This window comes from Gekko japonicus, unplaced genomic scaffold (assembly GCF_001447785.1).
Source record: "Gekko japonicus isolate JY-2015 unplaced genomic scaffold, Gekko_japonicus_V1.1 scaffold3151, whole genome shotgun sequence".
NCBI lineage: Eukaryota > Metazoa > Chordata > Lepidosauria > Squamata > Gekkonidae > Gekko > Gekko japonicus.
Window position 1 is genome coordinate 163,365 of NW_015168750.1, and position 11,296 is coordinate 174,660.

Here is an 11,296-nt window from a genome sequence, read left to right on the forward strand (position 1 = left end):
ACTATTTTGAAGTTAGTGATAGTCCAGCTAGTCCATTGTCCCCTAAAGCTAGTATTAAATTTTAACAGTTGTATTCTTTTGGCCTTTACATCTGACCCCACTGTAAATTTAACCCCTGGCTACAGGAGACATAGGTGGTCAGAACAGTTACAAAAGACAGTAGAGGTTGCTCTGGAGAGTGCTGATATTAAGGAGAGGAGACAAATTCCATTAGGATCAGAAGTGAATAGTATTCAACACTATGAAGAGATTGTACAAGTTATAAAGCCATTGCTCATCAATGACAGACCCTAGAATACACACCCCTGTTCTACAAATGGGTGGTATGACTCGGAATGTAGAAACTTTAAGAAACTAATAACCAAACAAATGAGATATATTCAACACTATGAAGAGATTGTACAAGTTATAAAGCCATTGCTCATCAATGACAGACCCTAGAATACACACCCCTGTTCTACAAATGGGTGGTATGACTCGGAATGTAGAAACTTTAAGAAACTAATAACCAAACAAATGAGATTAACTAGACAAAATAAAGAGCCCCACCAACTCCAACAATTAAACACATTTAGATCCCAATATAAGAGCTTACTTAAAGAGGGGGGGGAAATGTGTTTACGCTAAGCATTTATGGAATGAACTAGTTCAGGCCATGTCTGAGAGGAAAGAATCACATTTTGGGGAAATTGTTTCATCTAGTTTAGGCAGACCTCGTCAAATGATGGATGCACAGATAAGTGGAAATACCTGGTTTGAGTATTTTACAAAAATCTATGAAGCTCCCCCTTTTATGTTGGAATCAGCAGAAACAGGAGAATGGGCTGTTGCTAATGAATTGCAACCATTATCAAAATGGCTTCCAGTGACAGAAGCTGAAATCGGAACCCTTATTACATCTTTGGCTTCAGGTAAATCACCTGGAGAGGACTTGATTCCTTCAGATTTAATAAAAAACCTTTCCCAGTTGGTGGACCCCAATACCTACTAAACTATTTAACCAAATAAACAACACGGGCATATTCCCAATAGGGTGGAAAACCAGTATAGTAGTCCCCATACATAAAAAGGGGGATAAGACAGACCCAAAAAACTATCGCCCCCAAAGCCTCCTTGAAACAGCATCCAAACTGTATGGGAAATCTCTTCTGCAAAAACTGGAGGACTGGGTTGCTGATAATAACATCATATATCCCCAACAGGCAGGATTTAGAAAGGGCCAAGGGACAATTGACCATTGCCATATGCTTTATCAGCTGGCTCAGCTATAAAAGTTCCAATGAAAGCCTTATACGCTGATTTGGCCACAGCTTTTGATTCAACTGATAGAAACCGACTCTGGGACAAGCAGATGAAAACAAACATTGATAAAAGACTGTTGTTCCTTATTCATGAGCTACAAACAGACACATACGCAAAAATGCGCATCGAGTAGAGTCAGGCTCAAAGACCAGCAAAATACCGACTAGCAAAGGAGTCAAGCAGGGCTGTGTGTTAGCCCCTGTACTTTTAAACTTATATATAAACTAGGAGGAACACCTGTTGTGGAAGGAGGCAACGAGCCCTAGGGAGAGCTGTCACTGTGGGGCAAGGGGGCTGGGCTGTCCCCCCGAATCTGTGCCAGGGTGTGCCACGCAGTGGCCTCCTCCCTCCCCGCGCCCAGCTGGGGCCAGCGGAGCTCCCCCCAATGCAGGGCCCACTGCCTGGCCGGCGAAGGCTGCTCCGGGTGGGGGAAGCACGACGTGGCGGCCAGAGAGAGGCCTGGCAGTGGGGAAGGGGGTTGGCCTGCTCCCCCTGCAAGCAGGGCCTGCCACCTCCATTGCCGAGGCCTTAGTGGGTGGGGCAAGCATGGTGTGGCTGCCTCCCCCTTCCCCAGGTCAAAGGAGGGAAGTCCCCCGAAGAAGGGTCTGGTGCCTAACCGTCCCTGGCTGGGATGGGTGAGGGAAGGGTGGCGCGGCCGCCTCCCCCATCCCTGAGGTGAGCCGGGCCTGGCGCAGAGCCCCCACCACCAAAGAAGGTGTTGGACTGAGGCGGACTGGGCAGGCAGTTGGGAATGACCTCCTCCTCCGCTGTCCCCGGCCTCTGCTGTCCCCCTTGATGCCAACCCGGTTCTCCAGGGCTGCCACACCCTCCTGTCACCATCCCTGGCTTCACTCCCTGCCCAGCACCATTGCCTGGCATTGCAGCCTTCCTTGCCCGGCTTCTGGTGGCGGCATTCGCTCGCAGCGTTCACCTCCCGCCTCCTAGCCAATGGCATGCCAGCAGCCTTGAGCAGCAGCTGACAGGCCAATGGCTGATGGCGTGCATTTTTTCTCTGCTCCCTTACTCAATTATATATAAGGAGAGATGATATTGTAGCAAGACTAGCCGGCCCTGAATTTTACTGTATGCAGATGATATGTTCCTAATTTCTCTAACCAGGATTTGATTAAAGAGGAAAAGTTGCGGCTGAAGTGCGGCTTTTCTACACCAAACAGACAGATCCCCCGAGCCACCGCGCATTGGCTCCCCAGCGCGATCAGATGCAAGGGGGAAGCCACGGACAGTAGAGTGAGGCAAGGCAGCTGCGCATGTGTGCGCCTGCGCAGTTGGGCAGGGGGCCTCGCATGCTGCCGGAGATGGGCGCGCTGGCAATCACACGGCTGCCCCTGCTGCAGATTTTCAGGTAAGTAGTAGTATTTTGTAGGGGTTTTTTTGATCCGCATCTTCTGCTGGAAGAGACAGATCGGGGACAGGTGCGCGCCGCTTCCCAGATGTTGTGATGTGATCGCGCCCACTTGATGCACCCCGATCCATCCCTCTCGCAGATCAAAGCCTCCCGTGTGACCGGGGCCAGAGATCAGCAGGAGCAGTTTTCTTCATGGCAGAAAGAGCAGCCAGATCACAGGCTAATGTTTGCAAACCAGGCTGCTGCTCACAGGCACAGGAACAGGATCCTGGGAGCAAAGGTAGTGAGCCTCCCCAACCCTTCTTGTTCCCACCCAGGCTGAAAAAGTCTCACACTCCACACCCACAGCAATTCTGTGTGCAGACACTCAGGTCCTTGAAAGGTCAAAAAACCTCAAAGGCAGAAAGTCCCTATGAGGAAAGGTTAAGGCGCTTAGGGCTCTTTAGCTTGGAGAAACGACGACTGAGGGGTGACATGATCGAGGTTTATAAGATGATGCATGGGATAGAGCAGGTAGAGAAAGAGGAACTTCTGAGATCAGGCTATCCTGGACCATCCATCCCGTTATCTGATCTTTTTAACTGGAGATGCTGGAGACTGAACCTGGGATCTTCTGCATGCAAAGCAGGTGCTCTGAATAAACCATAAACTTCCCCATAGCACCGTTTGTCTGATGAATTTTAGCAAGGTCAACAGTGGGAGGGCTTCTAGTGTCCTGGCCCCACTGGTGGACCTCCTGATGGCACCTGGTATTTCTGGCCACTGTGTGATACAGAGTGTTGGGCTGGATGGGCCTTTGGCCTGATCCAACATTGGCATCTCTTATGTTCTTAAATGAAACTTCACAAATTTAAACTCCCCCGAACACATTAAGGGAATCTCAGTGAGTCCTGGGGAGGGGAAGGACCTCAGCAAGATATAATGCCACAGAGGCCACCCTCCAAAGCAGACACGTCCCCCAGAGTAACTGATCTCTGTTAGCTACAGATCAGTTGTAATTCCACAGGACCTCCAGGCCCCACCTGGAGGTTGGCAACCCCAATGGGCAATATGGTTCGATTTCTCCTGGTTCTATATCGAGCAGGCCAATTTCTTCCCTGGCAAGGCTCCTGTGCCTTCAAGAGCTGTAAAGTCCCCCATAAAATGCATCCCACCTCCAAGGAGAGAGGGGATAATGGGTTTGTCATGGGAAGGGGGGCTTTCGTTAAAATGAGACAAATTATGGAAAGGTTGAAGAACAGCATGTAGGGTTTTAGAGCTGTAAAACATGTTATGCAAAGCCCCAGAATGACAGGTGAAATTCAACAGAGGGAGCTTTCCTTGCTTGCAGCCGAAGGGAAGGCAGAAGTCGTTTCTTTTTGCAGCACAGTCAGCAAGTGCAATTCTACAGTAAGATTTGAGTCCTGAAAGACCAACAAGATATCCAGGGTATAGGCTTTCAGGAGTCAAAGCTCCCTTTCTCGAATGCAAGTAGGAATGAAGATCCTTGCGGTCCTTCTGGACTCTAATCCTGTTCCTCTACCGCAGACCAACACGGCTCTCCAACTGACTGCAATTCTAAATGGATTTTTCACTTGTCTTGGCCCACTGGTTTCCCAGACTGACTTCTAAGCCACCTGATTTCAATGGACTTGGTCACAGGGATGCCAGCCTCCAGGTGAGATCTGGGGGATTCCTGGGATTACAGTTTATCTCCAGATTACGGAGATCAGTTCCCTTGGAAGAAAACAGATGCCTTGGAGGATGAAGCCAATGACATTGTACCCCCACTGAAGTCCTTGTCTTCCCCAGATTCCATCCCAAAATCTCCAGAAGGTTCCCAACCTGGATCTGGCAAACAACAACAACAACACCCCAACCCTCACTGGTGGCCCCTGGAACTGGCAACCCAATGTACTGGAGAGGTCAGTCTTCCTTCTCTAGAGGCAGGGGAAAGTGTTTAGGGTTTGCAAGTCGAGGGAAAGTGTGAATCTAGAGGCCAAACTAGAACTGATGATGATGGGGAAACTATCTCCCACTAACCCCCCCCCCCCCCCCCCTCTCTTCCCAGGGCCACACCCTTTTTCTCGCCACAGTCTTTATCTCTGCAAAGATATATAGGAAAGGGGAGTTAATTCTTTGCCACCTAAAGCATCTTATGCCCCCATCAAAGGACAAACAGCCCAGAAAGGGAATTTAGTTCATGAAAAAGACATTGGGGCCAAGAGTGATTCCTCCTTCCCCCACACCACACCCAATCCCACAAGGTTAAAATTTGATTATTTTTTTTAAAAAAATGGCACTGTACCCCACTGAGGTCCCTCTCCTCCCCAGGTTCCGTCCCCAAATATCCAGGAGTTTCCCAACCAGGAGCTGGCAACCCTACCCCCCCCATCCATCACCAGCAGCCAGAAGGGACCTGGGAACCCTAACTTGAAGGAGTGAAAATCTTTTTAGGATTGTGCTGTAAGGGTACAGGAGCTCCACCAGAAGAAACGTTGGCAACTTCCTTTTTCTGCCCCTTTGCAGCTGAATTTCTCAGGCACAAGAAAGAGGTTGATTGCAATGGCTGCCCTGTTTAGAGAGTGGTGGAAAAATCTGCCTTTTGTGTTGCAGACTCTGGGGAATTATTCCTCAAAAGCACACACTGATTTGATAGACTCTTACAAGAATCAGTTAAGTGGGCACAAAATTTGGGTCATAACATTGACTTAGACCAAGGGTTGCAGGTGTGGAAAACAAATGTAAAAATCACCAAAGCAACTTCATATAAAGAAAATATTTATAAAACATTTTATAAATGATATATGACTCCAGATAAACTAGCAATGTTCTACCCTGACCTATCAAATTATTCTTGGAAATGTAAAAAACAACAACTGTTGGTTCATTTTTTCATATGTGGTGGACTTGTAATAAAGTTAAAAAGTATTGGATTCATGAAATGCTACAAAAAATGTTACAACGTACTATACCGTTTAAACCTGAACTGTTTTTATTGAATATAGTGCCAGAAAAATGTTTAAAAAAGACTTCTATCTTATTATACATGTATTGACTTCTGCAAGAATTCTATACACTAAATATTGGAGGAAAAATGAAGTACCCTCAAAAGAAGAAATGACAAATAAAATACTTGAAACTGCAGAGATGGATAAACTATTTTTGAAAGGACAAGATGAAGGAAGCTTTGAAAATACTTGGTCAAGATTTTACAAATGGTTGGAAGAGTATAATAAATAAACTATATGAACATATACAACCAAACTAGAAGAAAACACGAAACTATAATTTTTACAATAATGCAATAATATTTACATTAAAAATATAGGGCGGCTAACAACATAGATATAAATATCTGTGCGACTGAACAACAACAATATATACTAAAACCAGCATTCCATTAAGATTACGATATAAACTATAAATACAATGCACATAGCTATAATATATGGTGGAGAAAATAATTAATATACAAATAGATAATGTATGAGGTAACATATTAGACAAAATAATGATGTAAATGGAACCCCCAATTTTGTATGTATTTATGTTTGTTTGTTAGTTATGAAAAATAAATTTCTTTTTTTGGGTGGAGGGAAAGAATCAGTTAAGTACCCGAGTACTTGGGATCTCTGCCAAAGACTTTCTGTAAAGTCTTCCCTTTTGCCCTGTGCTGATGGCATGATATAATTATTGCAAGTTAACTATGAAAGCCCTTCAAGGACATGACTTTTACTTTGTAGCTGAGCATGCCTTTTAGCCGGTCTGTGAATCTGGCTTCCTCCTCCCCCAGAATCAAATATGAAAGGGTGCCTCTGTTTAATTATTGCCTTTCTTTCCCACCAAACTTTCCAAGCACTGGAGAGTGCCAGACTCCCCTTGTTGTTTTTGTGAAATAATTATTTGGAGTATTAACGCCACATGCAGCAGCAGCTGCTGACACATTGCAAAAGCCTGTGCAGAAGTCTGATATCAAGAGAGATTGGCTTACCGTTTTTTAACCAAAGGTTGCTTTAAGACACTGGAGGATGAGTGGCCACTGTTTTTTTGGCTGGGTAGCCTTTCTCGCCTGGCTCTCAGAAACTCCCTCTTGTCCTTTTTGTGTTGCTTGAAGAGGCTGAAATCCTACTGGAAGTGAAAGAGAAAATGAATTTGTTTTTCAGAGGGTTAATAAGGTCATATCCTGCTGTGGAACACCCAGCAGCAGCAGTGTGATTTCCTCTAAATAGCATGAGTTTTTGTCAGCCACTGCAGGTATTGTCTGGGACTGCCGGTTAGAAAGGTTATTTCCATCTTGATCGCAAACACCAGATATCCATTGCTATGGATAAGCACTTCAACGTCGAAACAGGCTTTCAAGAAAAGCACCAATAGTAAGAATACCATGTTAAAAAATTACTGTTCCACCCACTAACCTTCAAACCTGGCTAACAGCTAGGGTTGGTAGGGTTGCCAACTCCAGGTCTGGGGAGAGGAGGGGCCTCAGCAGGGTACAGGGCCATAGACTCCTCCCTCCAAAGCAGCCACGTTCTTCAGGGGAACTGGTCTCTGTCATCTGGAGATCTATTGTAATAGCTGGAGATCTCAAAGCCTCGGGCTGCCACTCCCCCAATGGGGGCAGGGGTTTGCCCGCTTTCAGACCCACAGATCTGCCAGCCCAGATTCAGCCAGCCCCAAAGCACCCGGTTTGCTGCATTGCGCCCGATGCAGTGACGTCACCCGGAGGTGATGTCATTGCACAGGGCACATGGAGGGGTTTGGTCAATCTTTTAAGGAAAAACCATACTGTTTTTCCTTAAATGATAGAGTGACCCCTGCAATGTGCCCTATGTGACGATGTCACTTCCAGGTGATGTTATTGCAGTGTGTGCATTTCACGTGTGTGCCAAAGAACTCCAGGAAGACAACTGGGACCCCACCACCACCAGTGGCCACAGGGCCCGCTCACTCACTAGGCGAACTAGGCGATCGCCTAGAGCGGGATGGCATAAGAACATAAGAGATAAGAACATAAGAGATGCCAATGTTGGATCAGGCCAAAGGCCCATCCAGTCCAACACTCTGTATCCCACAGTGGCCAGAAATACCAGTGCCATCAGGAGGTCCACCAGTGGGGCCAGGACATTAGAAGCCCTCCCACTGTTGACCCCCCCCAAGCACCAAGATGACAGAGCATCACTTGCCCCAGAGTCCCTATCTATACCTTGTGGCTAATAGCCACTGATGGACCTCTGCTCCATATGCTTATCTAATTCCCTTTTGAAGCCGTCCATGCTTGTAGCTGCCACCACTTCCTGTGGCAGTGAATTCCAAGTGTTAATCACTCTTTGGGTGAAGAAGTACTTCCTTTTATCTGTTCTAACCCGACCGCTCAGTAATTTCATGGAGTGCCCACGGGTTCTTGTATTGTGAGAAAGGGAGAAAAGTACCTCTTTCTCTACCTGCTCTTTCCCATGCATAATCTTATAAACCTCAATCATGTCACCCCTCAGTCGTCGTTTCTCCAAGCTAAAGAGCCCTAAGCGCCTTAACCTTTCTTCATAGGGAAAGTGTTCCAACCCTTTTATCATTCGAGTTGCTCTTTTCTGCACTTTTTCCAAAGCTATAATATCCTTTTTAAGGTGTGGTGACCAGAATTGCACACAGTATTCCAGATGAGGTCGCACCATTGATTTATATAGCGGCATTATGATATTGGCTGATCTGTTTACAATACCCTTCCTAATAATCCCCAGCATAGCATTGGCCTTCTTTATTGCAGTCACACACTGTCTCGACATTTTCAGTGAGTTATCTACTACAACTCCAAGATCTCTCTCTTGATCAGTCTCTGCCAGTTCAGACCCCATCAACGTGTATTTATATTTAGGATTTTTGGCTCCAATGTGCATCACCTTGCACTTGGCCACATTGAACCCCATTTGCCATGTTGACGCCCACTCGCCCAACTTTGACAGATCCCTTTGGAGTGCCTCACAATCCTCACTGGTTTTCACCACCCTGAACAACTTCGTATCATCCGCAAATTTAGCCACTTCACTGCTTACTCCCAACTCCAAATCATTAATGAACAAGTTAAAAAGCAGTGGACCAAGTACTGATCCCTGTGGTACCCCACTGCTTACACCCCTCCACTGGGAGAACTGCCCATTTATACTCACTCTCTGTTTTCTATTAATTAGCCAGTTTTTGATCCATAAAAGGACTTGTCCTTTTATCCCATGATTTTTGAGCTTACTTAGGAGCCTTTGATGAGGAACTTTATCAAAAGCTTTCTGGAAGTCAAGGTAAACAATATCTATTGGATCCCCCTTGTCCACATGTTTGTTCACCCCCTCAAAGAACATTAACAGGTTAGTGAGACAAGATCTTCCCTTACAGAACCCATGTTGAGTCTGCCTCAATAGGTTTTGTTCATCTATGTGCCTACTAATTCTTTCCTTAATAATGGTTTCCACCAATTTACCCGGTATCGACGTCAGACTGACTGGCCTGTAATTTCCCGGATCTCCTCTGGAACCCTTTTTAAAGATGGGAGTGACATTAGCTACCTTCCAGTCCTCAGGAATGGAGGCTGATTTTAAGGAGAGATTACATATTTTTGTCAGGAGATCCACAAGTTCACAATTGAGTTCTTTCAGAACTCTTGGATGTATGCCATCTGGGCCTGGTGATTTATCAGTTTTTAAGTTGTTTATCAGTTTTAGGACCTCCTCTCTCGTCACCTCAATCTGACTCAGGTCTTTCAACACCCCTCCCGAACTCAGCGGCTCTGGAGTGGGCAAGCACCTCTCATCTTCCACAGTGAAGACGGAGGCAAAAAATGCATTTAGCTTCTCAGCCATTTCCCTATCATCCTTCAGTACTCCTTTTACCCCTTGGTCATCCAAGGGCCCCACTGCCTCCCTGGCTGGTTTCCTGCTTCTAATGTATTTGAAGAAAGTTTTATTGTTGGTCTTTACATTTTTTGCTATATGCTCCTCATATTCCCTTTTTGCCTGCCTGACCACAGACTTGCATTTTATTTGCCATAGCCTGTGTTCTGTTTTATCAGCCTCACTGTGACTAGCTTTCCACCGCTTAAAGGAATCCTTTTTACCTTTTACAGCTTCCATTACTTTGTTTGTTAACCATGTAGGCTTTTTCTTATACCTGTTTGTGCCTTTCCTAACCTGCGGAATATATTTTATTTGAGCTTCTAGAATTGTAGTTTTAAACAGTTTCCAAGCTTCCCCAATGGTTTTGACCCTTTCTACTTTTCCCTTCAGTTTCCTCCCCACATGTCCCCTCATATCAGAAAAATTACCCCTTTTAAAGTTAAAAGTGGTTGTGTGAGTCTTTTTGGCCAATTCCCTATTTGTACAAATGTTGAACTCAACAACATTATGATCACTGTTCCCAAGCGGTGCAATCACTTTTACATCTCTCACCAGGTCTTGAGTGTTACTTAGGACCAAATCAAGGATCGCCTCTCCCCTGGTAGGTTCCATGACCATCTGCTCCATAGCACAGTCATTTAGAGTGTCTAGAAACTCAATCTCTTTCTCTCGACTAGAACACATATTGACCCAATCAATGTGTGGGTAGTTAAAATCACCTATTACGACACAGTGTTTTTGTCTAGCTGCTATCTTTAATTCATTCATCATTTTATAATCCTCCTCTATCTTTTGATCCGGTGGGCGATAACAAACTCCCAGTGTTAAGTTTCCTTTTGGCCCCCCTATTTCAACCCACAGAACTTCAAGAAGCGAATCCAATTCTCTTAGCCTCTCGATCTTTCTGGACTTTATACCCTCTCTGACATACAGAGCCACCCCACCTCCAACCCTTCCCCCCCTATCCTTCCGATATAATATATAACCGGGAATCACCGTATCCCACTGATTTTCCTCATCCCACCAAGTTTCTGAAATACCCACAATGTCTATTTTTCCCTCTGACACCAAGCACTCCAACTCCCCGATTTTACCTCGGACACTTCGAGCATTTGTATAGAAACAGCTGTAATTTCCCATACTGGTTAAGCCTGCCACCTTCCTCTTGCAATCTCGAGACCTTGTCAGGCAGTCCATGTCACTAGCCATGGTCTCAGTGGACAATTTCAATCCACCTCCCTGTAGAAAAGCAACAGGTACCCCCTCATCTCTCTGAGATGAGCCAACCCGAACCAGAGACTTTTCATCTCCTGTCGGCTTTCCCCCAATATTCAGTTTAAAAACTGCTCTGCCACCTTTTTGATTTTAAGCGCCAGCAGCCTGGTTCCTTCTCGGGACAAGTGGAGACCGTCTCGCCTGTACAGCTCCCTCTTGTTCCAAAAAGAATCCCAGTGCCTAACAAACCTGAACCCTTCCCCTCTACACCATCGTCTCATCCACGCATTGAGACTCCTGATCTGTGCCTGTCTCTCCGGCCCTGCGCGTGGAACAGGTAGCACTTCTGAGAAGGCTACCTTGGAGGTCCTGGCCTTGAGTTTCCTGCCCAGCAGCCTAAATTTCTCCTCCAGGACCTCACGACTGCATTTCCCCACATCGTTGGTGCCGACATGCACCACGACCACTGGCTCCTCCCCAGCACTATCTACCAGCCTATCTAAAACACGCGTAATGTCCGCTACCTTTGCACCAGGCAGGCAAGTCACCATAC